Below are 22,716 nucleotides of genomic sequence, written 5' to 3'. Positions count from 1 at the left end.
GCACATGAGCCAGCTGTGCCCAGGTAACCCAAGATCTGTGGCACCTGGTTGGCATCAGGAATTGTGACCAGGGCAGTGGTTGTCCCCCTGTGCTGGGCACTGCTGAGGCCACACCTCGAGCCCCATGTCCCGTTCTGGGCCCCTCAGTCCAGGAAGGACACTGAGCTGCTGAATCAGTAAAGCTGGGGAGGGGTCTGGGGCACAAATGCCTTGAGGAGAGGCTGAGGGAGATGTGGGGGCTCAGCCTGGAGAAAAGGAGGCTCAGGGGTGTCCTTGTCACTCTCCACAAGTCCCTGACAGGAGGGGCAGCCAGGTGGGGGTCGGCTCTGCTCCCAGGGAACAAGGGACAGGACCAGAGGACATAACGTCAAGCTGTGCCAGGGGAGGTTTGGGTTGCATATCAGGAGTAATTTCTTCATAGAAAGGATGATCAGACATGGGAAGGAGCTGCCCAGGGAGGTGCTGGAGTCACCATCCCTGCAGGTGTTTGGGCACAGACTGGACGTGCACTCGGTGCCATAGTGTGGCTGACAAGGTGGTGATCATCAGAGGCTGGGCTCGGTGATCTCAGCGGGGTTTTCCGACCCAGCTGATGGATTCCGTGAATTCTGTAGATTCTGTGGATTCTGTGAACTCTGTGGATTCCGTGCGCTCTGCGGCGGGGCCGGGGCCGCTTCCCCTTGTGGCGGGCAGGGGGCGCCAGACCCCGCGGAACGGACCGGGGACACCGGGGGGACACGGGGGACAGAGACGGACTGTCCTGGGGGACAGCGAGAGCTGGCACTGACTGTCCTGGGCTGGGGGACACAGGGGAGACACAGGGGACAGGGAGAGCTGGCACTGACTGTCCTGGGGAACACGGAGGAGATACTGGGGGGACATGGAGATACACGGGGGCGACACAGGGGACACAGGAGAGACACAGAGGACAGTGAGAGCTGGCACTGACTGTCCTGGGCTGGAGGACACAGGGGAGACACAGGGGACAGGGAGAGCTGGCACTGACTGTCCTGGGCTGGGGGACAGCCCTGCTCTGTGTGACACTGGGTACAGCAGCGCTGGCAGGACACGGCCGGGATTGTCCTGCCCTGCTCTCACCTCGAGTGCTGGGGCAGTGTTGGGTGCCACAATGTAAAAGAGATGTAAAGCTGCCAGCATCCAAAGGAGGTTACAGGGTTGGTGAAGGGCCTGGAGCTGCTGAAGTCCCTTGGTCTGTTCAGCCCAGAGAAGGACAGACAGAATGCTACAGCTTCCTCCCAGGGGACAGCACCCACCTCTGCTCTCTGGTGACAGTGCCAGGAGCCCAGGGAATGGCCTGAAGCTGTGTCAGTGGAGGTTTAGGTCACATCTTAGGGTGGTGGGGCACTGGAACAGGCTCCCCAGGGCAGTGGTCACAGCACCAGCCTGACAGAGGTCAGCAAGTATTTGGAAAATGCTCTCAAGCACATGGGGTGACTCTTGGGGTGTCCTGTGCAGGGCCAGGAGTCACACTGTGATCCTTGTGTGTCCCTCCCAGCTTGGGATATTCTGTGAGACACTCGCTCCCCACGGGGTGCCAGGGCTGGTCAGAGCTGTGTGGTGGCAGTGCCTGTTGGGGCCAGCCCAGTGTGGATGTGGCTCCTCCACTGGAGCCCTCAGGGACAGCACCTTTGTGCCAGGGACAGCACCTGGGCTGGACTGGGCTGGGCTGGGCACAGCACAAGGATTTTTCTCTCTGGAGCAGTTGACTCCAGGCTCACATTGATTTCCATTTGAGTCAGGCACTGCCTAAAAGGCCCAGAGGGAGCTTGCACAGCATCTGTATTGCTGCAGCTTCCAGAGCGAGCCTTGCCAAGGCTCTCAGGGTGTGAATAGCTCAGGGAATCCCTCTGCAATCCCTCTCAGGGATGCCTCTTCCTAGGTCTGACACAGGAGTTGTGCTGCTGATCAGTGCCAGAGCAGAGGTCCTGCCCTGCACAGCCCAGCTCCTTCCCAGCTGTGGTTTCACTTCCCTTGGCAATGCAGGAAAATGTGCAGCTGTTCTCAGCACAGAGGCACAGAATGGCTTGGTTTGGCAGGGACCTTAGAGCTCATCTCATTCCAGCCCCTGCCATGGGCAGGGACACCTTCCACCCTCCCAGGTGCTCCAAGCCCTGTGCAACCTTGAACACTTGCAGGGATGGAGCAGCCACAGCTTCTCTGGGCAATCTATTCTGGTGCCTCACCACCCCCACAATAAAGAATTTTTTCCTAATATCCAATCTAAACGTGCTCTCTGTCAGTTTGAATCCATTCCCCCTTGTCCTGTCACTCCATCCCCTGTCAATTGTCTCTCTCCACGTTTCTTGTTGGCTCCTTCAGGTACTGGGAGGTCCCAGTGAGGTCACCCTGAAGCTTCTCTTCTCCAGCCTTCCCTCCCAGCAGAGCTGCTCCATCCTCTGGCCATGCTGCTGCCTCCTCTGGGCTGGTTCCAGCAGCTCCAGGTCCTTCCCATGCAGGGATCACAGAGCTGAGGGCAGCTCTGCAGGTCAGGTCTCACCAAGAGATGTTCCAGCAGCAAGGACAGGGGCAGGCTGTCACCTCCCAGCCCCTGAGCACCTTCCCAGCTGTGCAGTGCCACTGCAGAACACCTCCCATGGGTCTGGGGGTTCCCCAGCCCCACCCTCACAGCCAGGGCTGGCACTGCTCCTTGTTCTGCATCGATTCCTGCTCAGCACTGCCTGCCTCCGAGGCTCTGAGGTTTGCCTTTGCTGTTATGCTTTGCAAACTGGTTGATATTATCAGCCCATCTTCAAAAAGTATCTTTAGTGACAAGTACTAAACCCTCTTTCTCTTTTCTTTTTTTTTTTCCTTTTTTTTTCAAGAGGAATGTCTTAGAATGAGAGTTGAATCTGGTTCAAATGGGTGGTTTCTCATCCATTTTCACCTCAGAAAGCTTTTTTTGTTCTGGTTTATTTTTTTAACCTTTTAATGCAAAGACTTACCAGGCCTTTCCACCTCCCTCAAAGTGATGAAAACCCCTCATTGCTTTTCAGACTGGTAAAATGGGAGTGAAGAAAGGGACTAAGGCAGTAACTACTTGCTCAAATATTATGACTTCTTTGTCACTCAGGTGAAAATAAAAGAATAAAGGGAGAAAAGAGCTGAAAGAGATTGTTCTGTTTCCTCTGAAAAATTCATCTTTTTTATTGTTAGTCTGGTTTGTGGAGAGCTTAAAGTGGATACATAAGAACCTACAGAAAAAAAAAATGCAATTTTTTCAAAAGATTCGTTTTACATTTTGAAAGTAAAAATTTTTGGGGGTTTTTAAGCAGAAAGGTAAAAGACCCAGTGGAACAGGAGACAAAACACTGGAAAACAAAGGTGTCCAGGGCAAGGTGCTCTGAAGATGGGGCACAAAGAATCAAACCAAAGTACCTGAGATGACTGGGATGGAAAGCACTCTGCCTGCAGCAGCCTCAGCTGGGAAGGACTAAATTCCCTGAGGAAGCCAAGAGCTGCAGGTGGCCCAGGGAGCCTTTGCAGTGGTCCCTGGGCTGCAGGCACAAAGTGCCATGTCCAGAGCAGAGCCCACCCAAACGCTGCCCAGGGCACCACAGGCGTGGCTTTCCCCAGTCCCCATCAGGACATCACGTGGAATGCAGAATGTGAAACCCTCCTGGTGAATCCTCTCCTGGCCAGCAGCAGTTGGCCATCCCCAGCTGTTCCAGATGTGCTTGCTGTGGGCTGCAGGCCAAGGACAGCTGGCTGCTGCTCAAGCTGCAGCTGCAAAAGCCAAGGCAGGAGAAGGCATCAGATGGCTGAAAATCCCTCCCCAGAGCTGTGGTGAGACCTCATTGGTGTGGCAGGGGTAGGAGGGGTGAGCAGAGCTTGCTGGGGGTGCTTTTAATGGTTTGTAGGATGTCTGGACTCAGCTTTCACAGAATCTTTAAGATGTCAGCCCTGCTTTCGTACATGTGCCTTTCTACCTTTTTATTTGCCTGCTGTTCCTCTCCTCTCACCTCTACAATGGATATATTTTACAGCCAAGGGCTTTAGAGAAAATGAAGTTCTGGCTCTTAGATCAGCCTTTTCAAGAAGTTGTGCTTCCTTGTCAGCAGCTGGGCTTTTTTGCAAACCTGGTATTCTCTACCTTGATTTCATTAGTCTTTTTGGCCTAAAACTTTCCTTTTGTGGTGCTTGAGTTCTTGTTTGGTTTTTTGCTTTTGTTTTTCTCTGGTGTTTTCGTTGTCTGTGCTTTTCCTGTTTGTTTTTTTCCCTACCCTAATTTTTAACCTTCTGCTCTCTGCCAGGCTTTTCTCTGCTGTGCATCCTGATGTTACTGAAACGTTTCAGCAGTGAAGCCTGAAGTTCAGGGGGATGAAATTTGAACCTCTCTTACCTTACCCCACTCCTTGCTGTGCCTGTGCATCAATAGAGCCCAATTATGTGACCCCCACTGCTCTTCTCCCCAGCACCTCTGCCTCTCTGAGCACTTGCACTCAATGTGGCTTTTAGGGCTTTTTCTCCTCCCTGTTGTACAATCTGCTCCTTTGCTGGGTAGTACTCATCACTATTGTATTAGAGTGCTTCACACATGGTAATGAATTTAATTTCACACCACCACTACTGGAAGACAGGTTATTTTTAGCCTCTCTTTAAATTTGTGAGAATTGACATGCAGAGCTTCAAGCAGGAGAGCGCTGGATGCTTCTGGCTGGGGTCATGATTTCGGAGTGCTTCACCCCAGAGGGTTCTCTGCAGAGTAAGAGTGAGGGGTGCCTGGCACAGCTTTCAGTCAGACCCAGGATGTCTCTTATACCTCTGGGAACCAAAGCAAGTGGCTCCCTGTGGAAACTTGGGATCAAATCCTTCTGTAAGAGCCAGAGGCAGCACCTGCTCCCACAGTGTGCCATTACAAGAGGAGATCCTCTGTCCTCCTGCAGCTTCATGGCTGTCTGCTGTTTGTCCCTTGTTATCAGCCACAAATGGCAGCTCCCTGCCAACAGGAGCTGCTGCTCCTCACCATGCTGATTCCATCTGGGACACACATCTGGCTGGCTGCAAGAGCTGGAGGTGCTGTGCTGAGGTGAGGGGATTCTGTAATTAAACCCTCTCGTAATTTGCTGCTCTTCTGTCGGTGCGGGAGGGCAGCAGGGCTGCTCTGAATCCTGGCACTCCTGATTGCAGAGCTTGACTCTCTGACCTCGTGGATATTGCTTCTGGAGAGGCTTCACGGGCTGTTGGCAGCAGACACTTGTGGCCATCGCAGTGTTTATGGGCTCTGGTCCCCTCCCCACGTGCTCTGGCTGCTCTTTATGACCCAAAGTCCTGTGTTTTCAGCCCAGAGTCTGAGCAGTGTGGCCTTGTCTGAGCTGCTCCCACCTCCCCCACCAATTCCAAAATCCCTGTGCTCACAGGTAGAGCTGTCAGCCAAGGAACTCCTTCTTGTCCTTTTCAATTACAGTAATTTCACGATTATAAGCTGCACCATTTTGACTAAAATTTTGGTCCGAGCTCAAAGTGCGGTTTATAATCAGGTGTGGCTTATATATGGACAAAGAACAAAAAGTTGCTGTTTTAGTTTGGAGGACAGGTGTCTGCTGAGAAAGGCAGGAACTTCTCTTTGAAATGGAGAATGTAAACCCCCTCCCTCCAAGTTATTATAATTTTGAAATCAAGGGGCTCTCAGGCAAAGATATGGGAATTAGGAATAACAGTTCTTTACTAGGGAAATTAAAATAGAAATACAATACTGCAAAGAAACAAACTACAAACCCTGACAGAGTCAGAGTACAACCTGACACCCTGTCAGGCAGGGTGTTGGCAGCAGTCCCATTCCATGGTGGCTGCATCCTCCTGCAGTGACAGATGTGGCTCAGTTGGAGCAGTGCTCCTGTACAAGGTGCAGTTTCCCTCTGGAGGTCCAGTGGTGATGTGGAGAAATCCAGTTTTCCTCTGGAGTCCAGTGGAGAAGGGGGCTCCCTTAGTGTCCCAAAACCTCTGTTTTTATCTTGGTAAGAAATGTTGAGCTCTTCCCCCTGGCTGGAGCAACTTCCAATGGGATGCAGTAATTTTATCAGTCCCACAGTGGGACTCAATGGGCCATTAGCAGAAAATGACTCGCTGGAGGAAGGATGGGTTGTGCAAAGGTAAAGAACAATGCCCTGCCTGGTTTCAACAGATGGTCCATTAGCAGAATATCTCCCATGGAGATAAGGATTACTGCCCCCACCCTCAACAGATGGTGATAGAACAGATAATTTTTATCACACTCTGTATTGTAATGTGCGGCTTATAATCGTGAAATTACTCCCCAAACACCTTCCTCAGCTTTGCCAGCTCCAAGGAGACCCTGCTCTCATCACGGCTGCCACCAAACAGCAGCATAAAGGTGCTGGAGGATAAATCCTAAGGGAAGAGTGAGCTCTGCACTCGGGACCTGCCACAGCTGGACACAGTGCATTCCACACAAACCAGATTTATTCCCACTGTTCAGTGTGTGTTTCTTGAAGGGCACTCAGGTTGCTTCAGGGCTGAGTGGAGTCCAGCTCCCTGCAGCAGTGTGGGAAATATATATGTCCCCTTGTCCCTGGCATTTCTGCTCCTGCTAATAGTGGTGTTGGCCAACACTCCATCAGGGATAATGATATGGACTCCAGGCATTGCCATGTGATGGCTTTTCCTCCTGGATCGATGCTGGGGTTGGCTCAGCAACACAGCCACAGAGCACGGATGTCAGAGAGAGATGGGGGAGCAGAGCAAGAGAGAAGGAAGGTGGCAATTCCTGCAGGAATATGTGACTAATTGCTGTGCTTTGAATCCAGGGGATTTGAGAAATGTCTGTACAGAGGCTGATTAATTAGTGGTGATGTCATTCTACTGGCAATCCCAGGGCAGGCCAGCTGAGACATCACCTTTGGATGTAGATCTAATCCTCAACAGAGCGTTCTGCATTGGAGTGCATAATGTGGAGCTGCTTTAAGACAGCCACAGGGAGCTGAAAATGCTGCCACTGTCAGGGCAGGGACAGGGAGTTTGCCCTTTGGTTTTGGTTTGGTTTTTTGGTTTGTTTTGTGTGACTGAGGAGCTGAGTCCGTGTCTGAGGGACCTGGAGAAGTTGTAGCTACATCAGGTTACCCTGCTGCTCACAAAAGCTTTCCTGCTGCATGCCCCTCCCTGGCTTCTTTGCCATCTGGAGACTGCTTTACTAAACCCCTACATCCCCCAAAAATAGGAAGGGGTGAAATTTTGCAGTAATATTGTGTTGGGCTGAATGCAGTGCTGCCTTGCTGAACTTTATTGCCATGCCCTGCAGGAAAAAGCTTGATTTTTTTCATTGAAAGGATGAATCTTTGCAGGCTGACAAAATGGCCCTTTGGTAAAAGTCTTTCTCATTTGAGGACAAAGCTTCCACCATTCCTTCCTAATAGTGTTGAAGTAAAAAACATGGGAGGGCTTCTCTCCCTCCAGTGGTCTGCCAAAGCCTTTTGTGCCTGGGGGCTGCTTTGGCTTTGTGGAAAAAGGCAGAAATAAGGCAAGGACTGACTTCTGTGGTTGTTGGGGTGAAGTAGAGCCAAACCTCCTTCTTCCCCCACAGCTTCTCTTCAGTGTCTTTTATTCTCATAGGTTCTGCTTTCTTCCCACTTGATTTTTTTTTCCCCTCCTCTTTATATAATTTTTTTCAATTTTGTTGTTGGCAGCTCCTCTGTTTCAGATCCTCTTCAAACTTAATTAATGTGCTGCTTATTCCCTCTTCCAGATCAGTAATTATTATATTTAATAAGACCAGATCTAGTCCTGATCTGTGCATTACCTCCTGCTATCTCAGCCCTTTCCAGCTTTGCCAGGATGTTCCAGCTCACAGCAATGCAGCAGCACATCAGCCCATGCAAAAAGGTCAGAGGGGCTTCCTTGGCAAATGAAGAGCAAAAATGCATCAGACCTAGGGAAACCCAGCTTGTGTTGGTAAACAGGAGGTGGAAGGAGAAGCTGCTGGAGTGGTTCTTTCCCTGCCACAGCTCCTGACACGTTGGATGGATCCAGGTTTGCAAATCCACGGAGCAAGGTGCTCTGTGCTGCTCCTGGCAGAGGAGGTGAGCCTGCTCCCTCTGTGGAATGGGACTGGGGGCTCCTGGAGCTCAGCAGAGCTCTTTTTTTTCTCTCTGCCTTCCTAATTGTCATCTCTGCATCTGCTAATTGTCAGGTTTCCATCAGAATCTTGGTGGTTAGCATGTGGAGAAATTTCCACTTATGGAAAAGGGGAAAACGCCCTGTCCTGCTGACTGGCTCTGTCTGGGGCCCTCTGAGGAACTTTGGGATGTTCCACATCCCCAAACGCCGCCTCCATCGCCTCCTCCAGACCAGGGAAGCTTTCTGAGGCTTGCATAGCTAATGCCTGATGCTTCCCACTGATCTTTTGTGCAGAAGTAACAAAGTAGTCTGATTAACTGGGATTGAAGGAATTAAGCCCGTGTTTGTGGAGATAGTGATCAATGAGGTCCCTTTTAACACACTTGTTACTCTGGGCTTCCTGTGATTGGCATTTCAGGAGCTCCACACCATAAATTACCTTGATGGATTCCCCTGTGCACCTGAATTTAAAAGAGATGAGGCAGAGGGTTATTTTAGTTAATATTCCAGTGTGTGACTTGCCAGGTGCTGTGCAGCTTCTGCCTTGACTCATAACCTCTGTTCTTTCCCTTCCCAAGTCCTGTCCCACAGAAATAGCACTGCAGCTGCCCTTGAACCTTCCTCTGGGCTTTCTGCAGCTCCCACATTCCCTGACCCAAGAGTCCTTTCTGCCTGGACCATTCTTTCAACAGTGTATGCCTTGAGGAGGGAGCAAGTGCTGTGAGGCTGAGGCAGATGAATTACTGACCCAACTCCTGGCAGGACCTAGCAGCTACTCCCAGGTGACCAGCTGGGGCTGCTGGCATGGAGAGTTTTGCTAAAGAAGTGTTCCTGGGTGCATGTGGGTCCAAGGGAGACATTTTGGTGCCCCCACTGCAGCCCATTAGCTCAGTGAAGTGAGAGGCTGCCTTCCTCGGATTAGAAAGCACTTGAGGATGTCATTTACTCAGGCAGATTTCCCAGCTGACTGAGCATTCTGATTCCACTAATTACAAATCAAGAGGGTGGTGTGTGCATTGGCTCCCAGACAGGAGGAGCCCTCCTCCCTAATGGTGGGGCTGGCTGGGCTGGGGGAAGCTGAAGGGATGCTGGCCATGCCATTATTATCCTGTCCCCTTCTATCAGCTGGAACAAAGTCAAGCTCACTCTGGTAACTCCTGCTAAATTTGGTGCTCAGATGCTGCAGCATGGTGCTCTCTGTGTTGCTGGGCCCTGCAGGTGAATTCTGTCAGCACTGGGGCTCACTCAGAGCCAGACCCCCACTCATTCTGCTGCTGTGCCCCTCACATGAAGGTGAACCACTGAACCAGAACCTTTGGTAGCTTTTGATCAGTGCTGTCTTATTCAAACTGTTTTCAGCTGCTGTGGGAGGGAGAGCACACAGGAAAAGGTGCTGGTTTCAATTTCCCAGGGCTGAATGCTGGTGGGCTTTGGGATGTGGAGTGGAAACCACACAGCCCAAGCAGCCCCAGGGCTTCCTGCTGAGTAGGGCTGTTCTGGATCACACAGCTTGGCCTGTTGTGAGCATTGCTGCTTTGGGGGAAGTTACAGCAGCTCTTTTCTCATTTTGAGAGTCCCTGGGTCTGTGTTTTCCTACTTGGCTGAGGCAGGCTGCATTTCCAGAGGCTCCACATGCCATTGGCAGGCACTGAGAGCAGCAGAACATCTGCCTGGCTCCGTGCCCCGTGCTGCTTCCTCCCGTGCAGAGCTGCTCTGCTCTGTCACCAAATGCACAACTGCCCTGGCTGTTTGTCTGGGACCTGTTTGCACCAAACACCCCCTCCTGAAGCAGGCAGGCCCTGGGAGAGTGCTGATGATCAGTACATTTGTATGTATGCTGTGCATTTGTAGTCACAGCTCCAGCTGGATCCTCCCTGCCAGGGAGGAGTTCCTGGGACCCACAGCCTCGTGCCTGGCCCAGTTCTGGCAGCAAACTGCTGCTGGGCTGTCTAAGGGATGTGACTGGGTGTGTTCCAGAGTGGGGGTCTCCTGCAGTCTGGGGGAAGCCAGGGAAGGCCAGGAGCTGGATCAGGGCTAAGCCAGGGTACCAGATGGAGCAGCATGAGGAGCTGTGGCTGTAACAGGAGAGTGCTGGGGCTCTGAACTGTTCTTATTTTGGTGCCTTTCTGCTAGGACAAGGCTAACACACAAACCATTTCTAAGAATGATGCCTGAAGTTTTTAGCTTTTATGTTTTCCAGGTCCTGTACTGCATTAGTGAATAATTCTGAACTCCATACAGTGTCAGTGAGCTCTCCTCACACTTTGGGCAGACAAAACAATCCTGCCAGCCCTGAGAACCAAGGCCACCATCACAGCCTCAGGCCCCAAAAGGTACAAACAGAAGTGAACTGGGGGGGAGCAAACTGGGGGAATGTGACTTCATTACCTGAAGCTGTAATTGGACAATTAACCCCTGATATGCAAACAGACCAAACTTATATCTGCCAAAAAACCTGTGACCATCGTGCATCTTGGGTGTAGCCTCAGAGGCTTTTGCACTGCCCAAGGTGTTCCTGTTAAAGGCCTTTAATAAATACCCACTTTATTCTTTTAACTTTGTCCAGCCTCTATTCTAGGTAGCCATTCTCAGCATTAAGAAATTCCTCCTTTCATTGACCTGAGCTGCTGGGTCAGCCCCAGCTTCCACGAGGGTGGGTCCAGCAGCCAGGGCTTGGAGTGGCCTGGCCCTCACAGCCAGTTTAATACATGAAGAGCTTTTATTCCCTGGGTCTCTGCTGTTTTTTTTCAGCTAATTAGAGTTGTTAGGCATTGCCTCAGCCTTCCTGTAAACTTCACCAAACATGACAACATCTGAATCCTTCCAGGGACCATGGCACAGGCAGAGTGGTGACATTTAGAGCTCTTGTTAAAGCAGCAGGTTCAGCTGAGGTCTTTGGGAATCTTCTGCTCTGCTGCTGACAGGCTCTGTCCACACCCACACTGCATGGGTGACTCTCCTGCTTGATGGAGAGGATCCTGAGATGGCTGTTTGGAGAGAAATAAGCTCAGAGTACAGATGTGGTAGGTCCTGAGTGCCCCAGAGCTGGGGATTTATTCTCCTGATGCCCTTTGCACCCCGAGCTCAGCAGCATCTTGGTGCCAGAAGGCTGCTGATGTAAACTGAGCTCAGTTTATCAAGCTATGATGAGACCAGGGTCTCCTCTGAGTTGCCAAAGAAAGCTGAGGAGGGTGTTTGGAGGGGAGGGAAGACATGGTGTCACATATTGTGTGAAACATGAACAGAGGGCATTTTCCGAACGCTTCAGCTGGCGTTGTCAACCCCAGCAATTTTTAGTGTAAACCTCCTCATATCTGGCCCTGTTTCAAGTTCTAGGTTTTGGCTCCATGCCACTCGATTCCTTCAGAATAAAAATTGAGTTCACAGCTTTGTGGGTGCAGAATAAAACTCAGGACCCTGGATCAGAAAAAGCCAAGCCCAAACAGGGACTCTCCAAGCCAGCCTTTGTAAGCACTTGGTTCAGGTGTTAGGTATCAAAATTGTTTAAGAATATTTGGAGTTGACAAGCATGTGCAACGTTGGAAATAGAAATGCTGAGGCATCGAAAACCCTGTGGCTCCACAGGGGGATCTTTGAACTGCTGCTGTTGTAGCTGCAGAACAGAAAACAGGGAGTATGTGAACAGGTCTTTCTCTCCAGGTTTATTTTTGCTCTTGCCAAGGGACTGCAGGACAAATACAGTCTCTTTCAGGCCCATTAGCTTTTATGAATTTGTTCTACTGCCAGCACACAGCTTTTGAATTTCGAGACAGCTCCCCCTGCTAAAAGAGCTCTGGTACTTCTCCATGTAGTTGGACCTGGCTTCTGGAGATTTGGATGGCATGTTTTGTCACAGAAACAAGACTCCAGCTCTCTGCTTTACCAGGATCTGCCTAGACACAGCCCTTGAGCTCTGCAGTGCCTCGCAGGAAGGGATTTTTAGCTCTGTGAGGTGTTGTCTGGATATGCATGTTGAGCATCTGTGTGAAATGAAAATTTACAGCCGTCCTGATGGTCATTGCTGGGTTTCCTTGGGCATGTCTGAGCTGTTGGTAAGCCCTCAGATATGCTGGAACCCTCATCTAAGGCAACAAAGATTGTGGTCTTGTGTAGAAACACTGCAAACATCACTCAGGATTTTATATCAGTAGATACATTGATCAGGTCCTCTCAGGAATGTGGAAAGGAGAGGAAAAAATATCTTTTCCACTAGTGCATGTTTGGCTGTGGATTGTGAGTGATCTCAGGTGAGCCACTGGATGGCTCTGCCTTAGCCCATCCCTTCCCACCAGCACAGCCCAAACAGCTTCTGAAAATGATCATTTTTCTCACTTATTTTGCCAGGCTGCTTCTTCAGTTGCCTGAACTTCTGGTGGTGGCAAGAGCCACTTTTGGATTTGTCTTGCCAGGATTTAGTCCCAGCATTATCAGGTGCTTGGAATTTATGGATGGAGTGACAACTGCATAACACGTGGGATGCAAAGTGAGAGCTCTCTCCATTTTCTGAGGTTTAGGTGGGGGAGTTTCAGCAGCAAGAACAGGTTTGGCTGTTGTTTGAGAGGGTGAAAGGAGCGTGTCCTTTAGCCCCTTCCCATGAGGAAGAAGTGTGTGGGGAAGTCTGTTCTTGTGGGGACCAGCAGATTGAAGTCACCTGCTTTGAGCTGTGCTGGGCTAAAGTATCTCTTGAGCTGGGACACCAGGGACAGCACAGCATTTTAGGTGGCTTTTGTCCCCTCAGGGGCAGGCTTTGAGGGCTTCACCACGGACATGGAGGGGCAAGGGGGAGGAGATTGTGAATAGTGCCTGTGTCCCTCAGCCCGGTGCTGTTTGGGGGATGTCCCTGCACTCTGCCCAAGGGCAGCAGAGCTCCAGCTCCGTGCTGCTATTGGGGTGGCTCCAAACCACCAGCGTTTGGATGCTCCCTCTTTGGATGGATATTTCTTTGCTTGAGGGGTGAAGATGGGGTGCCACAGATGGCAAGCAGCAGCCCCAGCTGGAGGCTGGGACAGTGGCACCCAGGGCGAGCCGTGACCCCGCGTCCGAGCCGGGATGAGGGCGGGTGGCTGATTGATGGCAGAGAGGAGCCGGGGGTCTCTCCGAGTGGAGCTGGAGGCGAGTTGCCATGGAGATGGGCTAATAAAGCACCGGCAGCAGCCGGCTCTGACGCTGCTCCGGTTGCAAAGAGCGGGCGGGTGGGGAGAAGGGGCAGTGCCACGTGGGGATGGAGAGGGAGAAGGTGACACCAGGAGAGCGGGACGAGAGCTTGGTCTGTCAGGCTGTCGAGCTGTCCCTGAGAGCTTTAAAAGTGGAAGGGAATGGGAGGAAAGAGCCCTCCTGTCCCAGCTCTTTGGGAAGCAGGACATCATCATGGTGCTCCTTGGCGGTGAGCGACCAGCAGCTTCCAGGAAAGGCAGAGCATCTTTGTTCTGGCCACTGCCTGCAGGCTGGCTGCTTCCCCTGCAGCAGGAGAGGGCTCTGAAGTGGATGCCAGCTTGCAGGGACCCCCTCCCACAGGACTGGCACAAAGAACCCCTGTGCCCAGCACTGGGTCCTGTTTTCTCCACATGCCAGCTGCACTCAAGGCGAGTGCCTGAGCCCCAGCAGGACATTTGTGACCGCAGCGCCCTCCCCGGGCTGGTATCTGATCCTTGGAGCGGCTCTGTGCCTCGCAGTGCCCCTGTGGGAGGTGTTACTGGGACGGGTCCCTCCCTGCTGCCTTTCAGCCCTGGCTCAGCCCTTCCCTGCAGCCAGCTTCCTTGGATTTTGGCTTTTGGGAAGAATGGGGATGGCCTGGACTTGTCCCCAAGACCTGTGTGCCCTGCAGGTTTGCTGCACATCCCTGAGCTCTTGCTCCAACCTGCACCTGCAGAATGGACCCTCCTACTTTGCTGTTGAAGGGCTCAAATCTGCAATTGCATTCCGTTCAAGGGCATTGCAGCATGGACCTGAAAGCAAGCAGACTTTTATTCTGGTTTGTTGAGCAGGTTGATGGGAGGGAAAGGCTTTGCTAATTGTTAGCAAGGTATTCCCAGGCTGCTGTACTTCCATTTTAAGAGATTACTCTTCAGTAATATGGTGGCAGCCACATTTTAACCTTGATCACCATAAGAAAGGTTTTGCCTCAAAGCCAGGAGCTCCTGGACTGTGCCAGAGCTCAGAGAGATGGTCCAGCAGGTAAAGGCAGAGATGGAGAGGTTAGATAGTTTAAAAAAGAAATTAAAAGCCTTATGAGGGAGAGATGCATTAAAAGATAATTGCTTACAGGTTTCACAAGATGTTTTTATGTCTCTTAAATTGATGAATGTATCCACAGGGGCTGATACTCTTAATGAAGGGTTACCTTTACTTCTGAATAGAGCAGAGATCAAAGCAATTACAACTAGGTATTGATAACACTACCCATACCCCCTAGAGAAAAGGTTGTCTAAAATTGGACTTCTTAAGCTACCTAATGCCTGCTTCCCTGGCCAAAGCATCTTCCTTCCATCCTGACAGCATCCCCTGTTGTCCAAACCCCTCCTGTGCTGCTGCTGGATAGCCCTTATGTCTTTAATTCCATCATCATGCACTGTGCAGATGGTGGGAGCACTCACTTCCCTCATGGGTCAGCTGGTTTTCAGCACTGGCTGGGATAAAGGAAGATTTCCACAGCCTCCCTTGATGTCTCTGCAGGCCTAACAGGTGGGGTGAGCAAATCATGAGGGGCATGAAGATTTTTGGCATCTCTGGCACAGCCTCTCTGCTGCAGGAGGGCTTTGACTGGTGGATATTTTGATTAATGATTTGGCAGCTGGAAGCAGACCTTGCTGTGGTGCTCTGCCAAGGATTGGCATGAGTTGATGATGGTGTGGATCAGCACATCTGGAGGGGCAGAAAGGGTTAAAAAGCCCACAGACTCCGTGGTTTGGGAGGTGTACCTTTCTTAGGTGCTGCACCTCTGGCTCTGCTCTCAGCACTGTTCATGTGGTGCTTTCTTTTCTGTCTGACTCCAGTTGGTCCCTTCCCCACCTTTGTAAGAACCTGGCCTGTGCTGTGGCCACAAGGAGAGGGATTCAACTTGATTTTTAGACTCTTGGGAAAGCTCTTCCAGTAAAGGGGCTTACACCCAAGACTCATCCAGGCTGCTGGCAGTGTCAGAGACCTCTGAGCAGGGGAGGCAGCGTTTGGTGAAGGCATCTCAGGGTAAAGTGAGAGATGTTGCTCCTGGGGAAGTGTGTGTGACTGTTGCTTGTGGAAGAACAGGCCTCAAAGAGAAGCATGGTTTTCATGCCTCTGACTGTTGTTAGCAGTACTTAAATGTGTAAATCTTGGAATGTTCTTCAATACGAGCCATTTGAAATCCTGAGTCACTTCTGTCTCCGGATATGCCTGTCTCACTGATTCTGTTTCATGCCTCTTCTCATATCCAAGGCAGCTCATGCCAGCAGCTGAATCAGTTTGGAAAAGAGGAAGAATAAGTATTAGGATGATTTCTGCTCCCAGCCTCAAGGCTCTCAATGCCCTTGAGTAGGCCAGGTGCCCTGTCTGGGCATGGTCATCCTGGTGTGGTCCCCAGTGGAGCACACCTGCCAGTGGGAAGATGGTGGGCCAGATCCTTGGGGCTTTTAGCTAAGGGAATGGCTGTGCCTTGGGACTCCCTCTGAGCTCTTCCCCGTTCCCTTGCCAACACTCTTTTGTTCACAAGCATGTAAACGAGGAACAGAGGAGGTGGCTTGGAGGAAACGTGGATGTAAGCAGGAATTCCGTGTGAAGAACTACGGCCAAATTGTGTTCCTTAGCTGACCATGCCCTGAGCAGGACACTGGATTAGCTGATGATGTCCTGAAATCTCTTCCAATATGAGTTTTCCTATGATCCTATGATTTGTCCTAGTTTTGGAGACCAGCAAAAAGCTCCTCTGCCGGCGTGCACACACAGCTGTCTTCTTGAGTGATGCTTTATTATGGCAGGAGGAATTCAATGCAGAAACAGACTTTTTTAAAATGGCAACAGCCCTACACCCTCTACTGGGTGCTGTCATTCATGTGTGAACAGTCTAAGGACAATTAAAATGCTGGCTGTCCGCATGAGATCTCTAAAGTTAGGTCTCTGCTTCTCAGGCAAAATATTTTTCACAGGACAGAAAATAACAACTTGAAGGTCTTGCTGCTACTGCAAAATTGTCCTGTGAGTATTTAATGTCTATTGTCTGGGGTTGGATGTGATGTTGAGGGCTGGAGAAATTTATCTTGATTGGGGTTTGTGGTGGTTCAGAGTTCCTGTAAGTGAGCCAAGTGTTGCAGTAACACCAAAGATGCTTCCTGCTCTGGTCTAAAACACTGCAGATTTGATTGTGGGGGCAGTGACTGGTTTTTGTTCGAGATGTTGGTCTTCAGATCTTGTGAGCTCCTCAGGTCTTGCCTGTGGACCCTGCCAGCAGAGGAAAGCAGAACACTACTGGCATTTAACCTGCTGCTTACAGAAACATCTGGATACACGGGTTAGTAAAGACCATCCTTAGATCACAGGGAGATGAAATTTGGTTTTGAAAGAGAGATGAGGTTCTCTTCCTACTGTCCAGGAATGCCATGATAAACACTCCTATCTCACCAAAGTCAGGATGACTGTGGTCTGCAGGGATGAGGTAGAACTGTGATTGCCCCTAACCTTCTCCTGGAAGCAAGAACTGGGTCATTTTCTAATACCTCAATGCAGAGAACTGACAGTTAAAGTGGATTTAATCACCCATGCCTTGAGGGCCCTCGTCCTGAAGTATGTTTCCGTGTTACTTTAAGTATTCAAAGCCAGGAGTATTTTCCAGAGGAGCTGTGGGGTGGTCAGCAGTGCCTGCAGTGGTGCTCACCCCGCACCCTCAGTGATGGAGGGCTGGTTCTGTACCTCCGAGTCAACTGCGGCTGAGCAGGGAGAGCTCTGCAGGGACAATATATTTTGAGTGTGCCTCACTGTCAGCTTTCGCCTTCCCAGCTTCGCTGCCGTGTGGCTCTGCAAAACCTCCCGAGCCCAGCCAGCTCTGGCCAGCCCTTCCTCTGGGATCCCTGCGATTCCACATCGCTTCTACCCCTGCCTTCGCTGCCTACTCCTTGCTGCATTTTAACCTCTCTTCTCCTCTCTCCTTCCCCGCGGTTGTTTTCTTGGTTTTATTGCGATATAAACCTCGGCAACCCCAAGTTGTGGGCCAAACTTCCCTGCCCGGGGGTTCGGCCGGGCCTGGCAGCGTGCAGGCGGCTCGGGGTGCTGCCCACCTCCTCTCAGCAGCATCAGCGCCTCCAGGAGCTCCCCCCTTCAACAGGTAGGGAGCAGCCAGCCCCGCTCTGCTCGTGCTCCTGCGCCCGAAGGATGGCGGGGCTGTGAGGCCGGGGCTGGGCGGAGGACCCCGGAGCATCCATCGCTCGGGGGAGGTGGCCCCAAAAACCGGGGCAGCGCCAGCGCCCGCGACCCATCCCCGCTGCCTACGCCGCGGGGCGGGCGGCTCGGCACAAAGCGGGTGGGTAAACCCTCCTCCGGGCGCGGGGAGAAGGAGGAGGAGGAGGAGGAGGAGGAAGGCGGGGGGATGCTGCTCCCCTCCCTCGCTCGCTGTCTGCCTCGCTCGCCGCGGCCGGAGCAGCGCGCAGGCGGCACTGGCAGCCCCGGCCGGGCGGCACGGCGGGCTGGGGCGCGGAGCCCAGCGCACAGCAGCGGAGCCCAGCGGGCTCCGGCCGCCCCCCGAGCCCCCCGAGCCCCCGCCGGGGCAGCCGGAGCGCCGGTGAGTGCGGGCGGGGGGCGGCGGGCGCGTCCCCGCTCCCCCGGGGCTCCCCCGGGGCTCCCCCGAGCATCCCCGGCGGGAGAGGACGCGGGGGGCAGCGCGGAGCCGGGGATGGGATGGGATGCGATGGGATGCGATGGGGCAGCCAGGGTCTGCGGCGGCTCCCGGGTATTGTCTGGGGGTCGGCGGACAATAGGTGGAGGGATGAAGGAAAGGGGGGCTCGGCCGGGCGGGTTTGGAGCATCCCTGGTACCGCGGCAACTCCCGCGCGTGTCGGTCCGGAGCGGAGCCGTGCCCGGTGCTCCCCGCCGGGCACACAGCCCGCCCGCCCGGCACCGCCGGCTGGAGCACGGGGAGAGCGGCTGCGGGGACAAATACCTGGAGGAGAACAATCCTGAGCCCTCCCGCGGCTGGAGCCGGACGGGGAATGCAGGGGAAGGGCTGAGCGGGGACAAGGGTGTAGTAAAGCAAAGTCAAATTTCCCCCTGAATCCTGCTGCCAGGCCTAATGGGCACAGATGTTGTGTTGGGCTGGGGAGGGAAAGGAGTTTTGGGGGCTGCGGTTTCTGAGGCTACTATGAGGGGACAGGGCAAAAGAGGTCTAGGTCTTTTCTCCTTCTCCCAGAGTTACTAGGACTGAGATATGGATCATTAAAAAGGAATAGCCTTAAAGCAATTAAGTGACAGAGAGTCCCCACTGCAACACTTATCCATTGTTCCTCGCTCTGCCTTCTGCCAGAATGGTTCTCGCCTGGACAAGAGAAATACAATTGAATAAATAGTTCATTTTCCTGGCCAATTGCATCTATAGTGTCTCCCTCGAATCTGCTGCTGACTGGCTGCAAATGCAGCAGCGTCCCCAGACAGAAACAGAGAACCAGGACCCTCTGGTGAGATTCCCGCTGCTGAGGGCTGCCAAGAGCAGCTCCCAGTGGCTGCTCACCCGAGTTCTGACGGCAACAGCAGAGCAGGTTTGCTCCCTCACCTCTCCATCCCCTTAGTGCCCTTCTGGGAGTGCAAAGAAGGAAACCAGCAGGTGCTGAGGCAGGACCAGCCCACAACTAGAAGATGCTACTTGTGGTTCAGGCAAGTCTTCTCCTTTCTGTAGTCTGTCTCTTAACTTTTCCCTTACCTGGAGGATGCGGGATTTTGAGGGGTTTTGAGGTGATGATTTGTGGAGTGGGTTTGTGCCCGTGGTGCCCCGCACTGCACAGAGGCAGGAATGCTGGAGCCTGACCCTGCTGCTCCTTTCCGAGAGAGCCCCAGCAGCTGGAGGGATTGCAGCTGCACCTGGGCCCTCGGCACAGCTCTCCTGGAGGCTGCTGTGTCCTTTCCCCTGGAATCTCCTCCTGGCTCTCTGCGTGGGGAGGCACAGATGCATTGTCTGCACTGCTGCGAGACACCCTCGGCACGGGGGAACTGCTGCTTTTCCTCGCTTTGGAGCTTCTTATCACAAGTCTGCATCATGGAGCTTTTCTCCTTCTGTTCTTTCTCCTTTTCTCTCCCTTTGTCTGTAGACTGCCACCTGTCCCACTTCACGCTCAGTTTCTCCTTCACCTTTTCCTGCTTAATGTGTTCTTTCACCTCAGTTTCTTTTTGTCTAAGCAGACCGTGTCCTCTTCAGCCTGCCTCCCTCAACGCTGGAGACAGAGCCCAGCCCCTCATCTCAGTCAGAGTATTCCTGCCAACTGTTTACAAAAAGTAGCACAATACCCAGGCTGAACACTGACATAATTACATACCCAGCCAGAGAGTGTAGTAAATAATCCAGCTTTTCAGGCTTTTGCCCAGTGGTGAGTCTTTTGCCATCTCCTCTGCCCATGGGCTAAATGTATTATACTTGGCTTGCATTTACTCATATTCTGGAAGCACGGAGTCAGCGCAGCCGTGTGTGGATCAGAGCGGATGGACAGGGATGCCTTGCACCATCCCCGCTCCCCGTGCCTGTGTGCATTGTGTGTCTCAATCTGCTCCTGGGGCCAGGCTCTGACAGTCGTGCTGGGCTCCTGCAGGGGCTGCCAGGGCAGGGACGGCTGCTGAGGTGTGGAGATTGTTCCATCAGCAGGGAAAGATGGCTCTGGGGTGAAGGTTAACAGCACCAGCAAAAAACCGCGGGGCTTGGTGCGCAGTGTTTGCACTGCTGGCCAGTTTTCCAGAGCTTGGTGTGTACGTGGAATTGCAGACACACAGAACTGAAGATATTGTCAGCACGGTTGTATTTCCAGTTGTGATTGTGAGCCTGAGTCTGTCTGCAGTTGCTTTGATTGTGAGTCAGTCTGTCTGCAGTTGCAGTAGCTGTGAATCAGTGTCTGCCTGTAATTATGTGGGTGAATCAGTGTTGGCTTGTTACACTATGAGTGCAAACGGTTTCCCATAGCAGTTGTGGGTGTGAATCACTCTACAGTCCCTCTGGATGTGTTTTTGAGTAGAGAGATGCAATACTTGGATTAATTTTGTTTTGATGAGGAAAAACTGTCAAGCAGCTTCTCATTTTGGAAAATTAAAGCTGGTTTGGGAGTTGGGCACAGACCTTATTTCTTCGTTACCAGCAGAAGAACTTACCAAAGAAATCCACTTTAAGGCTTGCTCCCAAGATTTACATGTTGATCTAAACCTTTAATTTCTTTGCCTGGTGCCTCTGCTTCCAAGTGTCTTCTTCTGCTGGCGTCCCTTGCAGAGCTGCAGCCAACACATTCGATAACCGTCACGTGTGCCTCGTACCTTGTGTGTGTGGCAGATTCACAGGAAGGTTGTTTATGGCTGTACAGTGCCTGTGTGTTTGCAGGGACGAGCCACTTGGCTAGGTGAGCACAAACATTTCTGTGCTCAGGAGTCGAGGGCTGTGTGGTTCCCCTGCCCTGCTGCGAGCCAGGGCTGTTTCTCTAAGTAGATGGCAAACAGCAAGTTGGATTCAGGTGGATGGAGGTGCTGCTGCCTGTTTCTTGATCTCTGATTTCTCTAAAACATCACAGCAGCTTCTGGCCTTCAGCAGCATCTGTACAGCACCAGCCAGCACTGAACTGAAGGCAAGCTGGAGAAATCTGGATGACCTCAGGTGATGGGAGCAGAGCATGGGGCTGGATCCAGGCTCCCCAAGGCAGCCTGGCCCTGTGCTGGGTGCAGGGAGAGCTCGGGGCTGGCGGGGCTGGGCTGCTGAACTGGGTCTGTGCCTGCGCCGTGCAGCGCACACGGGCGTCCCAGCGAGCTCATTTCAGAACAAAGGGATGCAAACAACCTGGGAAGCGAAGGGATGTGAGACAGGGGTCTGGTGAAACACCACAGCGTCTTACTCAGCCCTTTCAGGGCTTCCAGTTGAACTCTGGCTGCTCATTGCTGCCCCTGACCTCAAATGAAAAGGTGCTTTTGTTACGGGAGACTCCTTTTTAGCTGGAGGGATTGAGAACTGAAGAAACCCCTCCCCAGCAGGGACACAGGGCAGCGTGTGCCTCGTCTGTGTTTATTGCTGCTGCACTGAGCACTTGCTGGCTGCTGTCTCTGCGGAGAGAGCTTGGAGCTTTGCTCAAGGAAGCATTAGACAGGCACAGCAGTGGTCACCAGAAGCCTGGTGTGCTCACAGAGGGTCAGGGACAGCTGGACAGAGGCCAGCCCATGCAGGCTGGATGATTCTACAATCCTTGAGGGGTGTTGAAGGACCTCTCCTACTGCCTGGGACCTGTTTTGGAGAGGCTCCAGTGCAATGAGGAAGTGCTTTAATGAGCTTCTTGTGCTGTGCAAGTGCTCCCAAATTTGGGGGTAAATATGCAGGCGTTGGGAGGTCACTTACAGCACTGTGCTTGGCTGTGCTGCCCTGCAGGTGGGCAGATGGTGCTTGACACCACCAGGGTCTGCATCACCCTCTTCTTCCTGCACAGAAGTGCTTTGATCTGGGCTTTGGGGCTGAGGCTGCCTTTTCTTCCCAGTCTGATTTCCATCTGACTCCCAGCATCAGCTCCTCACTGCACAGCCCTCTCTGAGATACCTGACTTGACAAAAGATGCGCAGCTGCTGCAGGTCCTGGGGGTTGAATAGGAGCTGTCAGTGCTCTGCACCCTCCAACTGATGCCACTGGTGTCCATGCATGGCAGTGGGGATGCTGATCCAATGACACAGGTGGACAGCATCTCTGGGACTAATTTGTCCTTTGGGCTGTTTCTGAATGCTGTCTGCATGGTGAGACTATTGCTGAGTGAATCAGATGGTTCCCCTGGCTGTGCATCTTCCCAGGAGGTAGTAATTCAGTGAGATACTCATGTGACACTCACAAACGTGCCCAGGTGGGTTTATGGGCCTCTTCTGCCTTCATTTCTTTTCTGGTGCCTGCAGTATCCCCCTCTCTGGCTGTTCTCTCAGGTGTTTTTGCAAGCTTTACCTTCCAGTCTCCACCTCCAGAGTTCTGTGTCTCTCCCTTGTCAGTGGTAAGCCTGTGCTAATCACTCTTTCCTAGGAAGGCACTTGAGAATATTTAATGGTTTCTAGAATAAGGATTTCTGGGAAGATCAGGCTCAGTGTGCCAAGTCAGGAGATACCCAATGTTGGCATAGTTACTAAGGTACCTTGCTGATTTGAAAATTTCCAGCACTTTTTTTTTGGTTCTCAAACCCACTTCAGTGGGAGCAGGGGCTGGAGCATGTCACTGGCATGGGAAGGAGGGAGGGAGGGAGGGAGGGATGGAGGGAGGAAGGAAGGAAGGGAGGGAGGGAGGGAGGGAGGGAGGGAGGGAGGGAGGGAGGGAGGGAGGGAGGAAGGAAGGAAGGAAGGAAGGAAGGAAGGAAGGAAGGAAGGAAGGAAGGAAGGAAGGAAGGAAGGAAGGAAGGAAGGAAGGAAGGAAGGAAGGAAGGAAGGAAGGAAGGAAGGAAGGAAGGAAGGAAGGAAGGAAGGAAGGAA

At 52.3% G+C, this 22,716-nt stretch overlaps 1 protein-coding gene across 1 annotated transcript in view; it reads left to right on the top strand.

Moving 5' to 3' along the window:
• Positions 1 to 17,759: 17,759 nt before the first annotated feature.
• The window catches only part of GABRA3 (gamma-aminobutyric acid type A receptor subunit alpha3), a 73,712-nt gene continuing 68,755 nt past the window's right edge, over positions 17,760 to 22,716 (top strand). Inside the window, exon 1 of the mRNA XM_033072341.2 lies at positions 17,760 to 17,833. The gene's annotated coding sequence lies outside the window, so the exon portion shown is untranslated. The remainder of the gene's footprint in view (positions 17,834 to 22,716) is intronic.

Source organism: Catharus ustulatus, chromosome 14 (assembly GCF_009819885.2).
Source record: "Catharus ustulatus isolate bCatUst1 chromosome 14, bCatUst1.pri.v2, whole genome shotgun sequence".
Taxonomy (NCBI): Eukaryota; Metazoa; Chordata; class Aves; order Passeriformes; family Turdidae; genus Catharus; species Catharus ustulatus.
Note: the sequence above shows the minus strand (reverse complement) of the source record. Positions and strands in the feature narration are given on the sequence as shown.